The following is an 11,270-nucleotide window of genomic DNA, read 5'->3' on the forward strand; positions in this document are numbered from 1 at the left end:
ACAACTGGGAAAAAGACTGGATAGAGGAAACAAAGTCTTCAGCTCCATTACAGAATAAATTTGAAAAATTGTTGTTAGATCTATTATTTTCATCTTTATCCCCAACACACATCCTAGTCATCTCACCAGGCAATGTGTAAGGAAAATTTGCATTCTGAATAGACCCAAGACCTCCACAAATGCATACGCATGTAACTTGTGAGTACTTCTCCCGTATATTGTGCTTTTGTTTACAACACACACACAGGCAGACACTACTCTGCTTATAGGCATAGAAGCACCACACAGAGCCTAGAATTGGGATTGTTCAGCCTGAAAAACAGAGGATGCCAGAGTGACATAATTCTTTGAGGGAATTTAGGCACGTGCGCTGACATTTTTCTCTCCAAAAACAGCTGTTATTTTGGATAGAAAACCAATAATGTGAAAACATTTCTGAAGACCTGTGCCTGAATCACTCAGGAAGATTCAAGCTTCCCTTATGTCAGACACCTGTCTGGGACTTAGTCTCTAAACAGAGTATTGGCCTATAAAACTCTTTACAATGACAAAGACATCTGCATGGAACAGTGCATGTGAAATAGGCCCTATGAAATGCCCATGTCTTCTGAAATAGTAGCTGAATACGAAGTGTAAGTAATTCTGTGAGTTTTTTAAATTGGCAACAGGGATGTGCTTAAGCACACAAATCACTTACCAGATTTATAGAGATCTAAACAAGTGCTCAAATACTGTACTAGCCCCCAGTTCAAATAACTAGATGCTTGTTATCCACTCAATACCACTATTACCCTTCATAATTAGCTCCAATTTCCTTCAAAATGGGGTTTCAATCGCCTTCAAGCTTGGAACTGAATTATTTTTTATATGGAGAATTCCCCCAAATACTTTTGAAGGGAACACAATCCATCCCTTTAAACACAACCTCATTCAGCATTTAAGGATCTCAAATGCAATAAAACAAAAGACTAGGCCAGGTACACTAATTTTTAAGACTCTGCCTGTACACTGTTACTCCAGTCACAAAGGAGAGGTGGTATGAGTAGGATGCTCTCTTAACTGAATAACTGTCTTCACAGCAAAGACAGTGGCAATGTTCATATCACCTGGAAAGACAGGATGTCAGTTCCGAAATGATTGTCTTGCCAAGCATCCAGAGTCGTCCTTAAGGATTTCTTTAGTAATTAGTTATGGTTAATAAAATCATTGCCTCTATCAGACAACACACAGCTGCATAAGCACAGCACAACTTATGCCAAGATTCACATTTAATCTTAAAGAACTGTTCCATAAAAGCACTGAAGCGGATTTCTCATTTAGAGAAAATACTAATTTTTTCCATGTTAAGCAATTTTATTGATAATACTGGTATTAACAATGATAATGCTGGCAACCTGAAATGAAAGACCTGCAAGTACTTAAACTACAGAATTATTTTTCAGAACAGAAATATTCAGTTTTAGGCCAGTTAAGAAAGAAGCTGTAGATTCGACAGTATGTCCAGTAATACACAAGAAAACTAATCTAATTGTCATGTACTAAAAGTATGGAAATGTCTTCAAAAGATACACAGGTTCTGGCCAACTTTGACTATCACTAAATGAAAAGTTCCCAAAACTATCAGCTATAAATAAGCCAATCCTATTTCTAGCAGCCTTTGAGACAGTCAGAATTTTTGTCAACGGTTGCAATAGATAATACAGAAATTTGTAGAAAATTACCCATTACATAAAAATAGGAACAACAACCAAATGTCATTGTCCACATCAATGTATCAATTTTATTACAATAATGCAAATGTATTGTGTAATTTTAAGTATTTGCTGTATTTAGAACATACATGTTTACTGCATTCATTTAATTTTTATATTAATGCTTGCATTATTTTCTAAAAAATATCCTTTATGCTTTTCCTACCATTCATTGTTTTGTTTGATATTTGTCATAGTTTTTGAGTAGGGAAGGAGTCAGAAAGTCACAATAGAGTTTGAAGAAAACTCTCGGTATCTTCTCAATAATACAATGAAAGTGGGAGCTGAAAGCCACGCAGCTGCTTGCCCACCACCACCTCCCCAGTCCCTCCCAGCGGGACATAGGAGAAAACAGGAAGAAGAAAAAACCAGATGGTTTGAGCTACAGAGAGTTTAATATAGAAGGAAAGAAAAAACATCCCACAAGTGAAGGAAAGAAAAGCTCACCACATCCAACAGACTGAGCAATGCCCCCAACTCCAGTTTGCCAATCTTCATACAAGAGATACCTTGGGAGCAAAAACACACACTTTCTTCTTCCTCTACTTTGGTTTTTATTTGACATGACATTTTTATTTGGCACAACAACAGACAGTATTGCATATCCCACTACTCAGTTGGGGTGTACTGTCCAATCTGTGCCCCCACACAACCCCTTGCCCACCCCGAGCCTACTCACTGGGTAGGTGGAGCAGGAGAAAGAAAGTCTTGATACTGTGCAGGCCAGTAACAGCTAAAACACTGGTGTGTTATCAACATTGTTTTAGCCACATTTCTCGAGCACTACAACTATGGCGGAACTCCTAAACACAGTATAGGAACATATTTGTATTGGTTTGTGTAAATAGAGGTGACAAACTCCTCAGAGAGTGATGAGCATTAAAGACTGCCCTGACTGTAGATCCCCTCAGGGATTGTGATTGCAATAAACACAAAATTGCTCCTTTCTGTGACGTGATGAGGTGTTTAAAAAGCAAGGACTGACTATTGCTCATAATGTAGGAATAAGAGGGTACATGATCAAACTTAATAGTAAGATGAAAATAGTACCAAATGGAATGCCTTCCTGCATAGAACATAATTAAATTTGGGAATTCATTGCCACAAGATGCCAAATAGACTAAAAGTTCAAGTATGTTTAGATGAATTGAGAGAAATTGAATACCTTTGTAGCTACAGAACTCAACAGCTTAGAAGCAGATAATCAGGTATTTAAATCACTGAGTACTAGAAGGTAATAGGAGAGTGAAGGTATAATTGGATTTGTTTCTCCTTTCTTTTCAGTACTTCACCTAAGCACCTGCTACTGGCTGCTACAGGAGAGAGAGACCAGATAAACATTGTGTTTGAAAACAGAGCTACAGGGGAGAGGACAACAGAGATTCTGAAGATTACACTTTGGGATTTAGGAGCCTAATGTCTCTCATTCCATTTGTGGATCCTACCCTTGTTTCGTTCTCTTTTTAGTTCAAACATCAGCTATCATATTTCTAACAAACTTCCAACTACACTTTTTAGGTCATTTGTTAAACTGCTTTTGATAAGTTTGTCTAAACTAGAGAACAGATTTTTGGTTCAGTTCTTTCTTTGAACATTAAAGCATAACTCAGTTTAAGAAAATGCGCAAGCTGGAAAGTGCTCAACATCAACTTCAACAATTGTTAACTATCAACAATTTACCAGGAAAACATTAAGATGTTATTTGGAGTAATGAGGCCTCAATTTCCTATGGGGAAATTTTGTAGGAGGGAAAAAGAAACCTGTTCAGCAGTTAAACCTAATAAGCACTAGAATTAATCCCACCTCTAATAGCTTTCAAACAACCCTTACATTGTAACTAACCACCGAAAGGCAACATGAATCTTCCCGTCCCTCAACCACCTCAACACCTCAAGAGCAGCTCCTATGACTGTGTAAAACAAGAGGAATGAAACGTGCAGGAATAACATGGACCAGCCCAAGCTCAGTATTTATAAAGGATAACATTCTTAAGAGAAGCACTGTAGCTCAACACAAACCTGCAGAAACACACACTGGTACTTTATGAAGGATGAGTTTTCTACTAACTGTAAAAAAGATTTTTCAACTATAAATGTTATTCCTGAAACAGCTAACACTACAATTAATAAAACTGTAAATGATACTGAGAAGCAAGAGACTGCAACTATTTTAGGTGCCAAATTATATTTATCTTGAAAGAACCATATCCAACATGAACTGTGAAACATATTATAAGCAAGGTAAGAAACCACAAGAACAGAGGATGTAAAGAAACAACACATTAGTTGCAATTTTGCAGAAACACCTCTACAAACTACAAGTGACAATCATTACATAATTTGTAACACTGAAAATATGGACATGAAAAGACAGGAAACATTAATATTTAAATACAAGAGTGAGGCACTAAAATATACCAAGTTGTCTTTTCTACTAGTCAGTATTAAAGATTCCATTAGAATACTGTTGCCTTTGTTATGCACTGTCTCTACAAAGACACATTATCAGTCTAGAAGGATGCAGTGGAGGATATAAAAAATTACCAACAATGTAAAGTAATAAGCAACAAGGAAACACACAACAAACTTATATTATATTGGTTATTGGGAGGATATATTTCAAATGCATTCATGTTAGCTGCAGAAAGACCAAGAAGAAAATAAAGGTGTGAAAAAGAGCAGCACGTATTCCTCAAACAGAAAGCCTACCCAAGAAACACAGAATCACAGAATGGCTAAGGTTGAAATGGACACCAGTGGATCAGCTGGTCCAAACTCTCTGCTCAAGCAGGGTCATCCTAGAACACACGGCACAGTGCAGAGTTCTTGAATATCTCAGGAGGGAGCCTCCACAACCTCTCTGGGAAATCTGTTCCAGTGCATGGTCACTTGCACAGTGAAGTTCTTTCTCATGTACAGATGGAACTTCCTGGGTGACAGTGTTGCCTCTTGTCCTATTGCCTGGAATCACTGAGCAGAGCCTGGATCCATCCTCCTGACACTCTCAGATACTTATTAGACATTGATGAGGTCCCCTCTCAAGTCATCTCTTCTTGAGGCTGAACAGGCCCAACTCTCCCGACACTCCTCAAGAGATGCTCCTTTCCCCTTAATCATCTTCATAGCCCTTCACTGGACCCACACCAGGAGCTGCAGGTTTAGCTTCAAAGCATGTTCTGTAAACACAGAACTGTCAGAAAAAGTATTGTCATTTGACAGTTTCTTGCCCTCTCTCTGATTCACTGAAACCATTGATGTAACCTCTTCCAAAGGCCAAGCCAGCTTTTAGAGAAAACCAAGGTCCAACATTTAAACTAGTTTATACAGTGCATAAAGGCCCTAGATGGGAGTTGGCCTGTATTCCCATATATGACACAAAGGTTCCTGCAAATATCCACACACATAATTCCAAGATGATGCAAGTTTACTCTGCCATGGCCAGAGGCAAGTCAGATCCAAAGAAAATTATTTTACTACAGCAGCTGCTGAAAAGCAGCAGGTGTTTAATCAGACTCACCACCTCACTGATATAATCAGTGCCAGATTCAGATGAAGGCCAGTTTCCATCTGAACTGATCGTTGATTTGTTTTCTTCCTCCTAAAAGTTTATCTCTGCAACCTACCACGTGAACATACCTAACTTGTTGCACTTTCCCTGGAACTTCCAATATTTTTTCTGCTCATTGACTAGACTCAAGCCAAGCCTATCCTCAGTAAAGTAACTAATCTTGACTACTAGATCTCTTCTCTACAAAAATTAGGATTATTGGTTCCATTTCAATAGTACCACTTTATAGTTAATTGATTAAAAAGCCAGAAGACTGCAAGGGTCTGCACGAACGTTAGTCCACTAAAAACAGTAACAAAACCTGAATTCAGAACTCACAAAAGGTTCTAAACAAAGGTATTATCTGAATTCCACCAGGATACAGGCTCCTGAAGCAGCTGTAGTGCCAGCCTTAGGACGCTAGAGATTGCCACGGTCTGTAAGCACTGCAGTCAGCTCACCACCAGCAGCCAAACGAAGCACGTAGGACTCAAAAGACAAACATTCTACGTGGCCACATGATGGTTTTTTTCATTCCTCGTTTCTAGTTCCCTACATTTACTAACACCAGTGGTAAGTACTGGAGCTACACTGGACACGCGGGCGTTTCTCCCTCGGCCACTCCCGTTCGCACAGGCACACCGAGCCTGGGGCCCGAAAGCGCCCGGGGAGCTCCCGGCACCGCCCCTTCGGCACCGGACCTTGGGAACCGGCCTCAGCCCGCCAGCGCGCTGCGCTCGGGCACGGCGTGGGCCCCGAGAGGCACAGATAGCGGCCTGCCCGCCGGGCCCGCTGCCCACCGCGAGAGCGAGCCACGCCAGCCGCGGCGGAGAGCAGCCTTCTTCCCGCCCGCTGAAACGCAGGGAACTCCGCACACCACCGGGGCGGCCTCAGAGGCCTCCATCAGCCCCGGCACCCCCGGCTGCCTCCAGCAGCAACCCCGCACCCCCGGCCCGCCCGCCGCGCCGCCCGACCCCCGCCCGCCGCGCACCTGCCGTACGGCCCCGCCGGTTCCGCTGCCGCAAAGAGCCGGCGCGGCGCGACACTGCCGTACAGCGAGCGGGCGGGGCTGAGCCCGGCTCGGCCCGTGGGGCTCCAGCGGGCACGCCGGGGCTGTGGCTGTTGGCTGTGGCTGTGCCTGTGCTTGCACTTGTGCCTGTGCCTGCCCCTGTGCTTGTGCCCGTGCCGGTGCCCGTGCCTGTGCCTAGCGCTCCGCCGGTACCTCACACCTGTGCCGCTGCCCGGCCCGGGCTCTCTCCGCGCCGGCACAGGCCTGCCCCGGCTCCAGGCAGCGGCGCCCCCCCGCCCTGTGCAGACACAACGCGCCCCGCGTAGGGGCCGCGGCTGCTGCGCCCGCCCGGCTCCTGCTCCCTGCGTAATCAGGTACAGCGTGGGGGCAGCTCTCGGCAGCGGATCAGAGAATCAGCTGGGTTGGAAAAACTCTTGAGGTCATCGCGCCCAAACTATGACCAAACACCACCATGTGAGCCAGACCATGGCACCAAGTCTTTCCTTAAACGCCTCCAGGAACGGTGAATCCAACACTTCCCTGGGCTGCCCGTGCCACGGCTTAACCACTTTCTCAGTGAAGAAATTCTTCCTGATGTCCAACCTGAATCTCCCCTGGCACAAATTGAGGCCATTTCCTTTTGTCCTGTCACTGGTTGCCTGGGAAAAGAGATCACCCCGCCCTGGCTACAGCCTCCTTTCAGGTAGTTGTGGAGAGCGGTACGGTCACCTCTGAGCCTCCTCCAGGCTAAACAACCGCAGCTCCCTCAGCCGCTCCTCGTGTCATAAGACTGTACTATTGTGTCAGTGCCTTGGGCTCTCCCAGACATCTGTGTCCGTGGCCTTCAGCCTTCAGTGCTGTGTAGTGGCTCATTCCTCACCACACTTAATTCTTCCCAAACCAGGTATATACCTCAGCGTGTACCTTACAAGCTTTTCCATTTACTGATCCAGTTTTGTGTGTTCCTGAGCAATGGAGTTTCAAATCCAAAGGCACCATAGTAAAATGACTCTGAAGATCAAGCTATGCAGAGAGAGAGGGAAAGAAGAATAAGCAGTGTCAGATAATTTTAGGGCAAAACCAAGCAACTTGCAAGGAAAAAACTGACTAGAGTGCTTGGGTATCCATATGCAAATATATTGGGATAGTTGTTAGCATTCAAGTGATTTATTTATGATTTCTGTCTTTTCAAGTACCTTGTGTTTGGTCTCACCAAGCATGTAACAGCACGACCTTCTCAGATCACTAAACTGCTTCCATCTCTGCAATTCCAGCAAGTATTCAGCCCATGTAAAAGAAGGCAAGCATTCATGCATGGGTGTATGTGCCTGTGTGTGTATTTGTACAGTTGGTGATGTTTAACAGCACACTCCCAAGAAAAAAATTAACATGATCCATCCTCTGCAGAAAAGAAGGAAATAGATACAGTGTAGAGGAATCATAAAGCAAATGTATCTTGGTTTTGGTAAATAGTCATGTGAAACTGGTTATAATTTTTTCCAAACCACTTATCCTTAGAGTGTTTGACTAGTCAAAACACTGGAAAATACCACTTCTATTCAGTCATCATGCTATTAAAAATCTTCACAGTGGACTAGCAAAGAGTGAGTATATGTGGTATATACCAAGCTTAAAGTAAAACACATCATGCCATAGTCCCTTGGCTACTAACCAACTGTTAAGGGAAGTTAAAACCAAAAAAGGCTAAAACAAGCCCAGAAAAATTCTAAGACCCTGCACTGTCAGATCAACACAAAGATGGAGGTCTACTAGTGGGAAAAAACCCAGCAAATCACATTTACTGCATTACACTGGTTTTCTCATCTTGGAGAAAGTTCAAACTACATTTTTTGTAGCTCTTTGGTTTTTCTTGACATTCCTTTTTCAGCAGCCATTAGGAATGTACCACAGCCTTACTATGACCTAGCTTTCAAAGAAAATAAATGCACAAACATGGTAACCCACTACTGTTCCAAATTTTAAATTATTTTTAAAGCAAGTTTTTTAAATAAGTGTTCTATGTCTTCAGTTGTATTAATACCAAATCTATGTGTAAGATGATGTTTTACAATAAAGATACTATCTGGTAGATTTTAGTGGACTAGGAGTGTCAGACATTGCATGGAATTAATTTTATCCAATGCAGATGACTTAACATAGGCTTAATATGTGCCTCAGGAAAAATATTCTCATTTTCTTCAGTATGTACTTTTTTTTGGAATATATATGATGTATGAAAGTGGTAAAAAGAATTATTCATAGAGAAGACTTTGTCTTAAGAACATTAAATTCCTGCTATACAGAAATCTATGTGTTCAGCTTCTCCATTGCTTAACAATCAATGGAATCACACAGATTCTGTCCATCTCTACCTGAGATCTGAAGAATCATACTGTAAAAGTGCCAGTGCTTCCAGTGCTACCAGTAAAGGGAGCATGAAATGGCCAGCTGAGATGTATATATGTATATATTAATGTAATGCCTAAAGTTAGCTATGGGAAGATACACAAGGTGAGTACAATTTTCACACTATTTATGGACTAAGATGAACAGAAATGTAAATTAAGGAATGAACTTGAGGAACTTGCTCCTCAGGGAAAAAAAAGTTTCTTATTGTTTCTTCCTACTTCATTTGTTTGATGTCCATGCCTTAAATAATCCTTTGTTTATTCTCTTACATGTTGTACCAGGTCTTTGGCAGCATTTCAGTATTGATTAGTATCTAAATCTCCAGTTCACTGTCTTGTCCTTTGCTTGACTGTTATGCCTTTTGCATGCCCAATTAAAAAGTGTAAAAAAGTCTCTCTCTGTCTTTTGCATCAAATCCTTTCAGCATAGCCATGTGAGGAGTTCTAACTCAAAGACCCTCAGAACAGCTTGGTTGGTTAGAGCATGGTGCTAATAATGCCAAGGTCATGAGTTTGATCCCAGTGAAGGCAATTTGCTAAAGAGCTGGACTTGATGATCCTTGTGGGTCCCTTCCAACTCAGGAAATTCTGTGATTCTGTGGATGGTAGGAAAAGATTTCAGTGAAGTAGGCCTAAAATTGCAGAATCTGGGAAGCAAGAAACATATCTGATATTAAATTTGCAAAATACCATGCAAAATATACGTGAATTAATTCACTACTGTACTTCTTGCTTTATGTGTTTGTTAACAACACAGTATTGCATTCAGAGTTAAACAAGTATTCATGTGGAGAAGAATGGGTACTCACAAGACCCAATCCCCAGTTTATGGTCACTGTGAGTACTGCCAGCTGGTGATACTTCAATTATCTGTAAATGCATTATAATTTATGTGCTATTGAATTGACTCTTTTGTTTCTTTTTAACAACTAAAAATTAATGCTAATATGTGAACCATGAATTTTGCAGTTACTTGGAGAGTACTTGAGATTTAGAAAAGAAATGGATCAGTAATTAAAATGACCTTGTCTTTACATCAACAACAGAAAACTGACTAAATCACCATGTCCCAAAAAATTCAACAAATTCAGCTTCTGTTGAAATTTTAAGATGAACATGGCAGATGTCCTTGACTCACTGTTAAACTTTGCTGTGGTGAGAGTATCAAGTGTTCAAAACTAACTGCTCTCTGCAGATGTCACTGTTAACAACACTGGAAGAAAAATTTGAAGTTAATGTTTTTATGTGACAGTAATGCAGCTTCCTCAGAAAACATTCCAAATCTCTATTACCCATGATTACCAAGTAATCATATTGTGTGTGGCCACAACTGCAATGCTAGCAAAATTTGGTGGGTTGGAGATACTGTTATTCAAATGAACTGTTATTTTTTACAGTCATCTTGTTCCCATAGCTTGTAATACTTTATTTAAAAATCACTGGAAGTGAGAGTGACCCTGACTGGATGTCAGGTACCCACCAAAGCTGCTCTATCACTCCTCTTCTCACCTGGGCAGGGCAAGAAAAGATATAATAAAAGGCTCATGGATTGAGATAAGGACAGGGGGAGATCACTCAGCAATTACTGTCACAGGCAAAAGAGACTCTACTTGTAGAAAAATTAATTCAATTTATTTCCAACTAAAATCACAGTAGGATAATGAGCTGTAAGACCAAATCCTGAAAAGACCTTTCACTGCATTGCTCCCTTCTTTCTGGGCTGAAGTTGATTCTGAAATTCTCTACCTCCGCCCTCTACCAGTGGCATAGGGGGACAGGGAATGTGGGCTGCAGTCAGTTCATCACATGTCTCTGCCTCTCCTTCCTTCTCAGGGATGGGATTCCTCACACTCATCCCCTGCTCCAGCATGGGATCTCTCCCACAGGAGACAGTCCTTCATTAACTTTTCCAAGGTGAGACCTTCCCACAAGCTGCTGTTCTTTACCAAAAGCTCCAGTTAAGGTGCCTTCCACAGGGTACATTCCCTCAAGAACACACTGCTCCAGTATGGATCCCCCAGAGGGTCACAAGTCTTTCCAGCAAACCTGCTCCAGTGTGAGCTTCCCCCAGGGTCACACCCTCCTGTGAGCATCCACTTGTTCTGATGGGATCCATCCTGGGCCACAGATGGATAATTGCTCCAATGTGGACCTTCATGGGCTAGAGGCACACAGCTTGCCTCACCATGATCTTCTCCATGGGCTACAAAAGCATCTCTGCTCCAGCACCTGGAGCACCTCATCCTCCTCCTTCTTCAGTAACCTTGGTGTCTGCAGAGTCATTACTCTCGCATGTTCTCACTCCTCTCTCCAGCTCCAGTTGCACAGAGGTTTTTTTTTCTGGCTTCTTAAATCTGGTATTTGAGAGGTGCTACCACTGACACCACCAGGCTCCGTCTTGGCAAATGCCGGGTCCATCTTGGAGTTGGCTGGCATTGACTCTGTTGGACATAGGGAAAGCTTCTGGCAGCTTCTCACAGAAGACACCCCTTTAGCCCCCCCACTACCAAATCGTGGCCACATAATACAGTTGCACACTAACAGTTGTAAGTATTC

At 42.2% G+C, this 11,270-nt stretch overlaps 1 protein-coding gene across 2 annotated transcripts in view; it reads right to left on the reverse strand.

Annotated features, from left to right (window-relative positions):
* Positions 1–6,329, reverse strand: part of ASCC3 (activating signal cointegrator 1 complex subunit 3) — a 266,328-nt gene extending 259,999 nt beyond the window's left edge. Inside the window, exons 1-2 of one of the 2 annotated variants that reach the window (XM_071548809.1) lie at positions 5,268–6,228; positions 2,199–4,926 (exon numbers count right to left, since the gene is read on the reverse strand). The gene's annotated coding sequence lies outside the window, so the exon portion shown is untranslated. Of the gene's footprint in view, positions 1–2,198; positions 4,927–5,267; positions 6,229–6,288 lie in introns of those variants that run through there. The other variant, XM_071548808.1, reaches the window with a different exon arrangement.
* Between the last annotated feature and the right edge of the window lie 4,941 nt (positions 6,330–11,270).

The sequence above is a fragment of the Pithys albifrons genome, chromosome 2 (assembly GCF_047495875.1).
Source record: "Pithys albifrons albifrons isolate INPA30051 chromosome 2, PitAlb_v1, whole genome shotgun sequence".
NCBI lineage: Eukaryota > Metazoa > Chordata > Aves > Passeriformes > Thamnophilidae > Pithys > Pithys albifrons.